Source organism: Acomys russatus, chromosome 9, assembly GCF_903995435.1.
Source record: "Acomys russatus chromosome 9, mAcoRus1.1, whole genome shotgun sequence".
In the NCBI taxonomy this organism is placed as follows: Eukaryota; Metazoa; Chordata; class Mammalia; order Rodentia; family Muridae; genus Acomys; species Acomys russatus.
Window position 1 is genome coordinate 59,227,244 of NC_067145.1, and position 14,998 is coordinate 59,242,241.

Sequence of the window (14,998 nt, forward strand, 5' to 3'; positions counted from 1 at the left end):
CTTTCGTTCAAATTTCTCCTCTCTCCACTCATCTCTGCTTCTAACTCTGATTTCTGTACCCTATGAAGATCCGAAGTAATCCAAGGTCATGTTCACATCTCAAGGTCTTTCATTTAATTACACCCTCATTATTCTTCCAGATCTGGATGGAGGGTGATGTCAACCATACCCCCTCTCCACTCACCCATGCATATACCTTGCAGATCCCCCAGGACTGCTTGGGAAATAGGAGGCCAGCGAGAAGAAAAGGCTGCCTCTTACTTTCCACTCTCCTGTCACTCTTGCCCAACTCAACTGCGTACTGTCAGCAATAACCTGTGGAGAAGGAAAAGGAGATGGGAATGGGACAGGAATGGCCTTCATGTTGAGCCTAGATGGGGCCAGGCTGAGAGGCCAAGCACAAGGTGAGGCTCAGTGGAGACAGGGCAAGGGCTTGGCTTTGTGGCAAGGGAGAGAGCTGCTTGTGTGTTTGGCTCTTTGTTTGTTCTGGAAATATGGCAATCTGAGCTTTATCAGCATCTAGAAAATGAGGATGATGATACTCTAAATTAAACATAATTGGACCTGTAGACCCACGTTTCTGTATGTGAGTCCCTCCAAACTTGGTGGTAAGTCAACCAAAGCCTGGCTTTGTGGAGTTTCCCTTAGCAACAAGTAGCTGAGTCTCAGTCAATCACAGCAGCTGAACTTCAGCCACACCCAACAGGCAACTGATCCAACCATGTTCAAATAAGGCCAAGATGGAGCTAGAACCAGTCAAGCTGCCTTTACACCCCACTTCTGCTTTGTCTCTATGCTCACTTCCCATATTCTCCCCATGTGGCCCAGCTGAGCCTCTCCTGGTTCTGTGCTGTCTGATTCAACTGTACGTCTTTGCTCAACTTGAAGTCTGCTAAATTGAATTCTACAGTTTTTTATTGTTAGCGACCTCACCTTCCTTGTTGGGTTGCGAAAGTTAAGTAGATGTTTTCGTTTTGCAGTGGAAAGACGTCAGTGTAGTAGGTGTTCTGTAAGTGCTGGTGGCCGTGGTGGCTCTGTCTCTACAGTCTGTCTCTTCTGTATTATGGTGTGGCTATGAAACTGGTGGGTCTGACAGAGGTTCATAGAGCTGACAGCTACTAGCCAAGGAAAAGTCACAAAAATATTGCATCAGACATGGGCATAAAGATCATGCTTCCTGGCCTGGAGAGATGGCCCAGGGGTTAGGAACACTTGCTGCTCTTGCAGAGGACACAGGTTCAGTTTCCAGGACCCTTTCAGAGGCTTACAACAGTTTTTAACTCCAGTTCCTGGTTCTTCTGACCTCTGTGGGCACAAGACAAGCACGCGGTACATCCACATACATGTCAATAATACATTCATAATCATAAAACAATGTCAATAAGTCTGAAAAACACTGTCCTTCCCACCTCCTTATTTCTAGGTAACCCACTAATAGGAAATTGCATTAAACTGACCTCATGCCTCCACCCTAACACCCCCATTCACCCTCAGAGTTTACACCCATCGTTAGTCACCCTAGATGAACTGGGAGTTGTGTACAGACCAGATGTCACCCTAAGATAGAACTCTTTGGCTGCCAGGAAGTGCTTGTGTAGGTTTTAGCTCCCTTGCACGATGAGGCAAGCAGGCACGTCTACATGAGTGTGTCTGTGTAGCAGTGCATGTGTGTACAGATATGTGTGGACTAAGGGAGGGGTGTAAAGGGATTTGCGATCTCTTTACAGGCTCTTGGAGTGAGTCCTACTTGAGGTCACAGAGGTGATCCGTGCTTCAGTAGGACATGCCAGTCTATGGTGACTGAATTGGGATCTCAGGCCTGGCTATTCAACTGCCTGCTTGACAGATCTTGATTCTGGGGACAAGGAAAGGAAACATAGAGGTAGCGAGGTCTTTGGGAAGAAAGCAGAGGGAGACAGAAGGGCAGAAGCTTTGCAGTCCTTCCCTGGCTTGTGTAGCCTCAGGCGTAGTCCTCTGTCTCAGGTGGTCTCCATATCTTTGTCCTGGAAAGGGACTGGGTCTTTTGCTCCTCAGGCAGAGGATTATGAGTCAACTTGATGAGTTAGAGAGTAAAGAGCTCCAAAAAGACACCTAGTAGGGCCAGCCACAGCAAATGCCATATGAGTGATGGGTGTGGTACTGTCACATCAGTTCTCCTTCTGTTCTGATTCTACACTTCCATCTTCCTCTTGCCTCTCCTCTTCCTGCACTTACAGCAGACTTAGGGGTGCCCTTTAGAAAGCTAATTTGCCAGTGTAGCACCAGCCAGTTTCCTATTTGCCCAGATGAAGACTGTGAGCCCTTCAAAGGAACATGACAACCCCTGACATACAACACCCTCCTTCATCTCCTCCCCTCTCGTTTTTCTCTTCATACAGAAGGAGGAGATAGAAAAATTGGCTAAGTCAGGTCCCATTAAATTCACAAAATCCTTTTTGTTCTGGACTGATTTAGAATGAACAAACAAACAAACAACAACAACAGCAAAACCCTTACCAAATTCAGAAGCAGCAGAAGGCTGTGTATTTGCTTTCCTGTTCTTAAAGTGTTTGGATGAGGCTTGCTCAGCCTGCATCTTCTTCTCCCATCCCCAGCACTAGATCATGTACCAGGCATAGTCCTAACCTTTATACCCAGAGGGAACTTCTATGGTTTTTGACTGTAGCCATTAAAAAGAAATTTAAAATAGTGACTCATGAGGTTGCGAAGATGAGCCAGTCAATAAAGTACTTGCCAATCCAGCTTGGATGTTCAGCACTCAACTAGGTACTTGCATGTGGTCACATGGTCTTGTGGTCCTTTTGCTGGGAGGTGGAGGTGGGAGGCTTTCTGGGGTTTCTGGCTCACCAACCTAGCCTGGTGAGCTGTTGAGTTTGAGGCCAGCAAGCAAAAACAAGGTGAATGGTACTAGAGGTTCCTGTCTTCTGGCATATGAACACACACACACACACACACACACACCTACATGAACACACACACTCAAAATATAATAAAATATCAATTCTTATTACTTAAATCTCAAAAGCACATCTAGCTGTGTGATAGAGGATGCTGGGAAGGCATGAGTAAGGAACTGGCCAAAGGCCAACAGCTAACTACTGGCTGAGCTAGACCTAGAACTAGGTCATGTGCTTCTCAGGTCAAGCTTGAATTGGTTGCCACACAGTCTTCTCTGTCACTGGCTGTAGATAAGTCTGCTTGCTTCTCTCCTTTTGTTCATAATGCAAAGGGATTTCAGTGAAGGTCTGTCTATTCTATGAAATCATTAAGGTCACATTGACTCTTCAGGCAGAGATCTCTGTGGGACTATGAAGTTGTACAGTGCATAGCCTGTGACATGGAACGTGACAACCTTGTTTCCAGAGCTAACCCAGTAGTATTGATTCATTCCTCCAGAAAGAATGATGAAATGGTTCCCCTAGGGAGAAATTATGTGTCTGCTTCCAAGCTTGGTGGTCCTAGGCTGGCCAGAAGGCTCCAAGGATAAAGTCACTTGCTGTCAAACATGATGATCAAGATCTCTGGAGTGGAAGAGAGAACCGACTCCAGAATTGGCACCAATAATCTGGTATAAAGAAACCCAGAAAGCAATGACAACTAAAAAAAAAAAAAAAAAAAAAGTTAGACACATTAGCTGTAAGGCAGAGGCCCGTGTGTTGCCATGGGGATGGGTTGGCAGCTGTAGACACATGGGCAGGGGCTAGGTCCTCCACAAATGTTGCTGGGGGGCTCCAATGGTGCAGCACTAACCCACCAGGCCAGTCCTGGATCTTAGGCAGCTAGAGAGGGGACAAATGTCAGTTACATGTTTCTGCCTTGACTCAGCAGTGACGTAGTGAAAGTCTCCCAGCCTTTCTCTCTGGCTCTATTTCCTTTTCTGTTTAAAGAAAACAGGCCGAGCAGGCCCAGCTTGTACCTGCTTATAAGGACAGCAAGAACAAAAAGGAGTAGAATGGTTGTGAAACATCTCTGGGGGCATTGTGTGATGTCAAGACCAAGGGGTGGCACGATGCCCAGACTCTTCTGTGAGGGCAGCTGGTGAGAGACAAGATGAAGGAAAAAGCTCTTTCTGTCCTCCATCCCCGAAGGCACGTTGTCAAGCTGGGTACACTGCACATACCATTCTTCTGAAGATCTGTTGCAGATCATGACTTTTCCTTTGGGAGTAAGAAAGCCCCAAGTTAGAATCTTTTCTTTTCCTTCCTTCCTTCCTTCCCTCCATCCCTCCTTCCTTCTTCCTTTCTTTTGTAAAACACTCTGTTGAATTATCATGATAACAAATGGCCCATCATAGTTCTTTTTCTCACCACTGTGACAAAATGCCGATAGAAGCAGCTTAAGGAAGATTGAGTTTGCTTTGGTTCACACAGGAGGATGAGGAAGCCGGTGACATTGCGTCTGTAGTTAGGAATCAGAGAGGTGAATGTTGGTGGCTAGTTCACTTTTTCCTCTTTATTCACTTAGAACCCCAGTCTGTGGCACAGTGTCACCCGCACTGAGGGTAAGGTTCTCAGTACCATCAACCAGTTGAGAACCTCCTCACACACACATGCCCAGAGGTTTTTCTCCTAGGTGATTCGAGACTCTGTCCCATGGATAGTGTTTACCATCAGATGGCCAAATAAAGATTTATGAAGTAGTTAGTCCCATAAGTGGATAACTTAGACAAAAAGTTTGTATGTCTAATAAGACATGATTATGGGATCCTGAGATTTCTTGTTTGTGAAGAAGATTCAAAGATTTATTAAATTCCGGCTTTTCAAAAAAAAAGTTGATAACTTGATAAACTTCCACGTGTGAAAACACACTGGAAGCATCACTGGGCGCTCGATAATGAGTGACATCATAACCCCGAGAGGACCCCTCATTGTCTTTGCAGGCTTTCTCCCTCCTTCTCCTGCTCTCATCCCAGTCAACCATGGCTGATGCTACTTTAAAGGTGTTTTCTTCAAGATGGAGGGGACTGGAAACTGGAGGACCTCAGGTTTCTGGCCAGTTTGAGCTGCTTATTGAGAGATCATTTCAGAAATCAGAAAAGATCAAAGCTGAGGGTGGGCGGCATGGCACCCAATAACAGAAGGCTGGACTCTGCTGCATACCAAGACCCTGTCTCAGACACAGCAAAGGTGACAGCCTCCCCCTCCAATATAAAAACAAAATAAATGAAGACAGTTCCAGTCCTCAGATTGTGATGTCTGAGATTTTACTCTTATTTGTTTGTTGTGGTACAGGGTCTCATACAGTTCAGGTTAGATTCACACTTTCTGTGTGGCTGAGCTAGTTGACCTTGAATTCTCAAATATAGGCATGTCCCACCATATCTGGTTTCATGTGGTGATGAGTATAGGGTTCAGGGCTTCATGCATGCTATTCTACCAACTAAGCTATATGCCCAGCCTGGAGATCTTATGGTACCTTGGTGCACAGCGTGATGCTTTGCATGAGGGAGAGGGTGGAAAGGATGGATGCCATGGACAAAGAACATTTAGTGGTTACATACATAGATTTGTCTTTCTAAGGTTTGTACAGGCTTCGATGAGCCCTCCAAAGACACTCAGAGCTAAAGTTGCTTGACTTTTTCAGCCTTGCAAAAAGGCTCTGAGGCTCAGCCCATGAGCATCTTTGCTGGTCATCTCCCTCCTGCCCTGGGGTCTGGCTAGTCTCTTGCTAGTGCCTTTTTTGCCTTCAAGGAATGAGACTTTGATGACCTGTCCCCAGGTATCCCTCATTTCTGTTCGGCTTGTGGTCTCATGTGAGTCTCTTTTTCTGAGAACTAACCTCCCAGTCTCACACGAAAAGGGTAGCTTGGTGCACATGGACCAGACATTCCTGTGAAGGTTCTCACTAGTGGCCCCAGATTTGCCAGAGTTGTCTGGAACTCTAGGAGCTGCCAGATCTGCAGAGCTATCCACTGGTGTCTTCCCTGCTCTTTGAGACTCTGCTTTGGGGGAATGATTCATAACTAATTCCTCCTGTCAACAAAAATAAATATCCAGAGAGATCCCCACAGGCCCTCACCACTGGCACCATTCTTGAAGTTGAGCTAGGAGGGAAAACCCTCTTACACAAAGGCCTTTGTAGAGAAATTGCAAAGGAGAGGGGCCAGAATAAACACAGGATGATCCAAATGACCTGGGCTCTCTGGGAGGGCCTCTTCTCAGAGGGGTTGGCTCATGAAACAGTGCTTGTTTCTTTCCTACTGTGGCCATTAGAGCCTGTGTTTTGGGGCACAGAGCTCAGTAGGGTCCTTCCTTGGCCCGGTCGCGTTGCTCTTTATCGCGTGCTCTCCGCTCCTCGTCTCTACCGACTGCGCCCTCGCCTCTCCCCTATTCCCCTATTTTCCCCTCCCCTCCCCTTCCCCTCTTCTCTTTTCTCCTCTTCTCCTCTTTGTTTCCCTTCCCTTCCCTTCCCTTCCCTTCTCTTCTCTTCTCTTCTCTTCTCTTCTCTTCTCTTCTCTTCTCTTCTCTTCTCTTCCCTTCCCTTCCCTTCCCTTCCCTTCCCTTCCCTTCCCTCCTCTTCTTTTTGCATCACTACCTATTTATGCTTCATTACAGTATTCCAGGCCACATATTGACATCATCATGAGGAGAACTGCAACCTTCAGAATCGACCATATCTAACTACTTTACCTTTTCTCTGTATTTGAAACACATGGAACCACCCAATATATTACCTTTTATGGCTGGCTTCTTTCTCTTAGCCTAGTTTCTTTAAGCATTATTCATGTTGTAGCATCTACTAACAGTCATTCATTTTTATTGTTAAATGATATTCTACTGTACGGATATGCCATACTTTATTTATTCAGAGATAGAGAAATAATAATTTGAATTTGAGTTTTGGAATTATGGCTCAGGCAACTTTCTTAACATTGCTGAATCTCAGTTATTTCATTTCTTTCTAACTTATTTATATTTCTGGCTGTGAGCCTTTAATGGCTGAGCCATTTCTCCTTAAACATTTTTACTTATGTATATGTGTCTCAGCATATAAACATGCTCAAAAATATGTTTATAGGTATATGTGCATGGAGACAAGAAAATAGCATTAAGTGTCTTTCTTTCTCATTTTTCACTTATTTGTTCGGTACAGTGTCCCTCCCTGACGCTGGATCTTGTGTTTTCTTTGCCAGGCTGGCTGCTAGCAAGGCCCAGAAACCATTCTGTCTCTGCCTCCAGAACTGGGGTTAGAGGCATGCTCCTCCCACACACAGCTTGTTATGTAGGCACTGTGAACCAACTTCCAGCCCTCTTGATTATTAGTAAGTACTCTTAACCACTGAGCCATCTTTCTAGACTTCTCAGTTCTTTATCTGCAGCATGGTTCCAGAGTTCGCCTGGAAGATTGCCAACAGATGTATAAGAAATATGCAGGTTGAAAATTCAGGAAGTCCCTTTACTTGATGGTTAATCTGACTTAGTTTAATGTCACCATCTTTAAAATGAGCCGCTGGGTCTAGTGAAAGGAAGGTGAGTTGAATCCAGGCTTCTGTGGACACCATGTCTTCTTGAGAACAGCGAGCATGCCTGTTTAGCCTCATCTGTCAGGCAGCCCCAGGGCGGGTTTCGTAAGTCATCCTTCACTGATGGAGTCTCATTTCCAGGCCACAGGCCAGATGCTCACCTGACTGAGGAAAGCCCATCCCTCAATCCAAGGCTTCAGTTTATTCATCACCACAGCAATGTCTGTTTTGTCCATTCCACCCTAAAGCTAGTCAGGTTCACCCACAAACAATTGGGTAAATTTCTAGAGGTCTAGACTCTGGCATGCTGTCCCAGGAACAGACACTGTTCCCCTGAGGTATAGTATGAAGGCTCTCAGCTGATCAGGAAGAGAAGCAGAGCCCACTGTTCTCTGGGTCTCAGAAGACAATGTTGGCTTTGTAAAAAGGATCTTCAAATAGGAATCTTGGCCCCATCATGGCAGCACATGTCTATAATCCCAACTCCTAAGAGGAGGAGGCAAAAAGGTTACAACTCCTCGGCCAGCTTTGGCTATGTAGCCAAGAGTCTGTCCTCATACCTTTCCACAGGAACAGAGAAAGAAAACTCATCTTATTATGGGATGGCTGGCTTACAGCAGGGTAGACAACTATATCTAGAGCGGTGCATTCCATTTCAGTGAGACAGAGAACCTCCCCCCATCCTCAATAACAAAACCTCTGCATTTGCAGTGCCTTCTCCCCCACCCCTGGTAACCCTCCTCCACTGGTCGAGGAGAGTAAAGAGAGAAGGACAGAAAAGACAGGCAGACAGACAGACAGACAAGCAGACAGACAGACAGGGTGGTTGTTTGGTAATATACCAAACACAGTACCATCAAATCTGTGTTAGGAAAATGTAGGCCATTGGCCTTAAGTTATATTACTATAATTAATCCAAATCAATCACTGGTGACATACTGAGCTCATCCCAAGTGGTGATGCTTGACAGACAAACCAGCAGTGCTGTCCCAAAGGGGAGTTCCTTGGACAAGACCTATTTTTGTCTGGGTGTGTTCCAATTACAAAGGTCTCTGGATAGGACAGTGCTATACTGTTCTTCAAGGATAACTAAATGGGCACAGCGGAATGAGTTTCATCTTCCTTTTGATGGCCTTTATTCTCTATGTAGCCAAAGGTGACTTGGTGTCTCTAGTCCTCCTGCTTCCACTTCCTGTGTGCTGAGATCACAAGAATGTGCTACCACCACACTTGGATTATGTTGTATTGGGGGATTAGGCCAAGAGCCTCGTACACGCTAGGGAAATGCCATAGAAAAAAATCTACATCCCAGGCCTGGTACCTCCATAGAAACTCTCCCCTTCCTCTTAGGCTTATGATTATTGTTCAAAGCAGGTGATTGTAGTTGGTTTCCTAAGAAGTAGACCATCCATTTTATAACCCCAATTTCTCCACTGCAGGATTTAAGGTGTTGTCAGGGAAAGGGGTTTCCAGGTGACTGTTTCCTCCTGTATTACTTGAGTCATTTTCTTTACTGGCCCATGATTCTTGCTGAATTGGCTTCCAGTAGCTGGCCAGTCTCCCCAGCCCATCACAGTTGGGCTGGTCTTTCTTCACCAGTAACCGCACTCATGGCTTCAGGGAAGGCCCTCGCTTTCTTTCCGTGTGTGTGTGTGTGTGTGTGATATTCTCTCCCAAAACTACCGTCTCCTCTGTGGATAGTATCATCTTGACCACGAAGGGGCGGCCCAAAGCTCTCCTAAGGCAAGCCCAGGGATCCCAGGGTCTGTCTATGAGTTCTTGGCCACAGTTCAGGACCCAGTGTAATACCATCTTTCTCAGCATTCCCTATTTGTTCCATATGCAGCATTTGCTAACAAATTGACACTTTGGTATCAGCTAGTTGCTCCTTCCTCTGTGATCTTAGGGGTTTAAGTATACATCCCCCATCTGTGTAACCATCACCTCATCAACCATTCATTTCCAGAATTCCCCCTCCTCCTACACAGGAAAACTCTACACATTAAAGAATATCCTACTTGCCTGTAAATCTTCCCTCTTGTATTTAAGGACCATTGCCTTGCATAAATCTAGGCAGGACACACTGTTAAGATGACCTTGTAGTTATGTTCCTATCAACTTTCTTGACATTTTGTAGGAACATAAGCATTTTTAAGGCTAGAACAACCAGAGGGTTAGATGTCAAGGAGTACTTTAAAGGTCTTGGCTTAAAGTATGCTCAAGAATGAAGTTCTTCCTTTTGCGTCACCATGGTCAGAAATGGAGGGTCAGTAGTTAAACACACTAAGCCAGGCAAAGAGGATAAATACCACCTACTCACTCATTTATGCATATTAATTAGTATGTTGATCTTGCAGAAGCATGGGATGGAACAGTGGTCATCAGAGACTGGGAAGGCCATGAGATTGAAGGGACAAGAAAGAGAAAGGTCAATTAAGAGGAAGAAAAAAAAAAACAGAGGAGAAATTATGTTTTTCTATATCACAGGAAGTTTACAATTAATTAAAACATTCTTTAATATATTTTAGAATGAATATGGAAGTATGAAGTTCTCGACACCTAAAAACAATGCTTAAATGTATAGAAATGCTTATTATCCTGATTTGATTATCACATGACTTATATATGTAAATCATCATAAGGCACCCCATAAATATGTATAACCATATCTCAAAAACATATTTTTAAAAAAAGAAATACCTTAATTTTCATTATGAGGTGATCACTCTTTTCTGGACTACAAAATTCTACAAACTGTAACATCAATTCTGAATGTATTAACTTCATTTTGATAATATTATAATCATGTGAATGTAATATAAGCTAAAGCAATGGGTTCCTTCCTGTGAGAGTGCCCACAACCAGGTGTAGGGGCTGGTAGGGATGTCTTCCTTATATAACATGTCTTTGGAGCTCTTTGAAAGCATAGTTTTCATTGTGGTGAGTAGAGCAAAGAAACACAATGCTTGAAACTTCTCAAAGGCAGATCCCCAAAACTTATTCTGATAGAGAGACGAGATACAGAACTCTCAAAGCAAACCACTTAATATCTATCTTAGGACAGTAAGGGCAGGTCTCTGAATATCAAATGGGCAAGGACTCTCCTCCATCTAGCCTTCCACTAGGTAGTAATTTTTTATGGTTTAGAATCTCAAGAGAGGCTTAGCTGGGTACATGTAACTTATTACATGGTCTCTTATTAGTTTTCAGTCAACGTGTCATCAAGAGCTAACGTCACATGAAGGGCACTTCAGGTTCCAGTACGTGATCGCGGGCAGGTGTGAGCTCCTGTTGGCTGTTGGCCAGTGATCTCTGCTCCTTACCAAATGACCTCTCCAGAGTCCGCTGGAAGTTCTCATCAGTATGGCAAGTGGCTTTCCCCAAAGCAAATGACCCAAGTGAAAGCGAAAGAACACAAAACAGAAGTCATACCCTTTATAACCCAACCTCAGAAGTTACATATCCGTCCTGCTACATTCTGTTGGTGACACAGATAAACTCTGGTCCACGTGGGAAAGGGGTTGAATACCAGGAGACTGAGATCACTGGAGATGATCCTGAGACTGTCTATCATAGACCTTAGCTTCCTACCCAATCAAATCTTCCCTTGTTAGGGCATCAACAACTCTCGCATGTCAGATCTTATTCTTACTCACAAACTTATTCTCAGTCTTCAGTTTGTGAGATCCACCAAAGGCTCTTGTTCCTCAAAAGACAATTATCTTAGTGCTGTGGTTGTAATGTTCTCCTTAAAGCTCATGCTGAAATTTAACTGCCCGTATGGCAGGAGTAAGAGGCATGGCCTGGGATGGCAATTAGGTCTTGGAGCTACTGCTCTCCTGAAAGGACTAAGGTCATCATGGTGGGACAGAGTTAGTTATCGCACTTGTGGAAAACTCCTGATAAATTCCTCATTAAAAGGATGGCTGTTTTGATTTCTTTTATCTCGGTGCTTACTGCCTTCCTTCTTGTCTTGATATGACACAGCACAAAGGGACTCAGCAGACACCAGGACCTTATCCTCACACTTTCTGATCACCAGAACCATGAGGCAAATAAACTGTGTTCCTTGTAAATCACCCAGTTTTAGTGATTTGCTGCAACAGTAGAAAATAGACACCAGATTTCCAGTGTCCTTCCAGCTAATTCCTTCTTTTTCTTATCACCACCAATCTCCCAGACACTTTATTCATGCTAATTATCTCACAAATAGCTAAGCTCCATAAAAGCATGGACTTTTTTTTTTCTGTTTTTTTCTGCTGCTATAAGGATCCTTGAGAAGATTGGTGCCCGACAATAGTAGGCTGGAATCTCTCCTGGAAGATAAAGCAGTTCTAAAATGTAGAACAAGGCAAAACTTGAGAAAGGATTCTTTTTGGACAATGTGATTTTGTTTACAATTTTGTGTGACTACACTTTGGATTTCCTGTGTGTGAGTCTGAAAGTTTGGAAGTAATTTGCCCCACTCTTCTGAGAGGCAGACATTTGCTCTTAGCTGAGTCCTCACCCCAGTGAGATGGCTTCCAGAAGCCTCAGTGTAGGTCAGGTTGTGCTCTTGATGTTCCTGTCAAGTAGACAAGGGTGCTCCAGCCATGCAGGATTGGGACTACGTACATTTCTAACTCAAAGAGACCCAGGGAAATCCCAGGTGGTGAGAAAGTGTCACCAGCTTACCTTTATCTTGGGTCTAGGCCAGAGGTGAGATCTGGGTGTCCCCAGAAGGTATGGGGGAGGCAGTGCATGCATTGGGACTGAGTGTGTGTGCAGGTGTGTCTGCACTTGTGTGGAGGAGGCCAGAGGTCAGCAGGAGGCATTGCTACTCGGGCACCATCTACCTTGATCTTAGATGGCACCAGATCTATCTTGATCTTGATCTTTTTAGTTGGTGGGTCTCTCGCTTGGTTTGGAATTCGGCGGTTTGACTGGGCTGGATGACCAATGAGCCCAGAAGACTGCCTGTATTCACTCCCCCAGAGCACAGATTACAAGTGCACACCACCACACCTATCTTTTTCCTATGGACTCCTGAAGTCAAACTTAGGCCCTTCCATTTGATTTGCAAGCACCATACAGACTGAGCTGTCTCCCTAGTCTCAACTCATCAGCTTTGTGGGTCTGTTATGAACTGAATGTGTATGTTCCCCTAAATTTACATATTTTAGCCCTAACTTCATTGTGACTGTATTTAGTGTCTTTATAGAGGTAATTAAGGCTCATTGACAATGATAAGGATGGAGCTCTAATGCAAAAAGGTCAATGACCTTAGAAGACACAAAAGAGACTTTGCAAGGTCAAACAACAGTGGCCTGCAAGCCAGGCAGACAGTTCTTAAGAGAAACCAAATCCTTTGGTACCTTAACCTTGGATGTGTCAGCCTTCTGAACTGTGAGAAATGCATGTCTACTATTTAAACTGGCTCCTCTGTGGAATTTCATACTGCAACTTGCACATGAAACAGACCCGATATCATTCACTTCATGGGACCCCTTTCCCCCAACTACCTGCCTGTCTTGGTTGAATACCAGTGTCTGGATCACATGGTCTCCCCACTGTCCTTAGACCCTTTTGGCATGTCCTCAAGGTTCTGGCCTTGCCCCACTCAGTATTTTTGCCCCGCTCTTTGGCAATGAATTCAATGGCTGTAGGCTCTCCCTCTTCTGATCTGGCACATTCATCATTGGTAAACATCATCTGTTTTATTACTTGCATGTGATCTTTTTGTCAGCAATGATGGCTTTATGTCCATAAACCCTAGAGAAAGGGTTTGTTTGAGGACAAGTTCTTTGCTTTATTCATTAGAGTAAATCAAAGTTACGTAGAAGTCACTAACATGGCAATAAATGTGCAGGTTAAACATTTCTGTAGAAAGGCAGAAACAGAATTAAAGAAACAACTCCTCCTTAGGAGGGGTCTCCCAGACTTCTCTTGTATCTAAGGCACAGAGTAGCAAAGGGCCCGCTCTTCAAGAGCACTGCCTGTGTGCGACCTGGAGCTCTTGGACAAGTTCTCAATGTTCTGGCCGTGTGCCCTGGTCAGCATGAAGGGAAAGGGTTCACAAATGCTTTTTAAAATTATGGAAGGTACTTAGAGATAGACAGAGAATCAGAGGAAATGCAAGCAATAAGGAGACACACACACACATACATACACAGAAAACAGGGAGTGTGTGTGTTTGTGTCAGAGAGAGAGAGAGAGAGAGAGAGAGAGAGAGAGAGAGAGGTACAGAGGTACTGATATAAAGAGAGGAAGGGAAGAGAGAAAGGGGAGGAAGGTGAGAAAGGATATAGATGGAAAACAATAGGAGGAGGAAGGAGAGGAAGATGGAGGAGAGAGATCACAGGAAGTGGCACAAGAAGAGACTCCCAGCAACAAGGAACATGCATGAGGAGGACCGTGTGAAGTGGGGCAGGAAGGAGGGCAGCCCTGAAAGCAGAGGAGAGGGTTGGTCATTTTTGCGTCTTTCACTGAAACTTCTGATGAATCCTGACTTAAGTTTGCATTTATGAACCTTGGACCTAAGGCTGCTCCAGCCTCCAGAGCTTGGAATCCAGGCAATTGGGGGAAGTCTCTGTTGTCTCAAGGGGAAAACGTGAGTCAAGGCTATGCAGGAGCTTGAGGCTAGTTAAGCGGTTGCGGTACCCAGCCGTTCTCATCGTTCTCATGTGTGTTGAGCAGGATGAGAACTCATCCCTGGGGGCTGAGGAAGAATGGTATCTCCCAAGGCGACAGAAGGGTTTTACACACACACACACACACACACACACACACACACACACACACACACACACACAGAGAGAGAGAGAGAGAGAGAGAGAGAGAAAGAGAGAGAGAGATTCACTTATACACACACACACACACACACACACACAGAGATATTCACTCATACACACACACAGACACACACACACACACACGCACGCACACAGAGAGAGAGAGAGAGAGAGAGAGAGAGAGAGAAAGAGAGAGAGATTCACTTATACACACACACACACACAGAGATATTCACTCATACACACACACAGACACACACACACACACAGACACACACACGCACGCACACACACACACACACAAGACAGGGGTTCTCTTGGTAGCCCTGGCTATCCTGGAACTCACTCTGTAGACCAGGCTGGCCTCGAACTTTTAATGGTCCACCTGCTGCCGCCTCTCAAGTTCTTGGAATAAAGGCGTGCACCACCACTGCCTGGCTCACTCATATATTTTTACATTGATTTTGGCAAACCAATTTATTTAGCTGCTATCATCGTAAAGGGCTTCTTTTGGGTGGCTTTTGGTCACTTCACTTCAGCTAAATTACCTTCAGTTGTCCTAGTGTAGACATGGCTTCCTCCTGAGTTACATCAGCTGCCATCTGGCATTGTGACTTGAGGGTTCAGAGCTTCGTGTCTTGTTGCCCTGTAGATGTGCCTCATGGTTCTGTCTTGAGAAGGATGAGGAAGCAAAAGAGATGTTTCTAAGTACAGAGCCAGGAGCTGGCCTGTAGGACAGACAATCATCAGGTGTGTAAGAGAGTGG

At 44.9% G+C, this 14,998-nt stretch overlaps 1 protein-coding gene across 4 annotated transcripts in view; it reads left to right on the plus strand.

Annotated features, from left to right (window-relative positions):
• Nucleotides 1-14,998, plus strand: part of LOC127194016 (3-alpha-hydroxysteroid dehydrogenase) — a 1,235,587-nt gene that overhangs the window by 775,226 nt on the left and 445,363 nt on the right. The gene's annotated exons all lie outside the window — the stretch shown is intronic.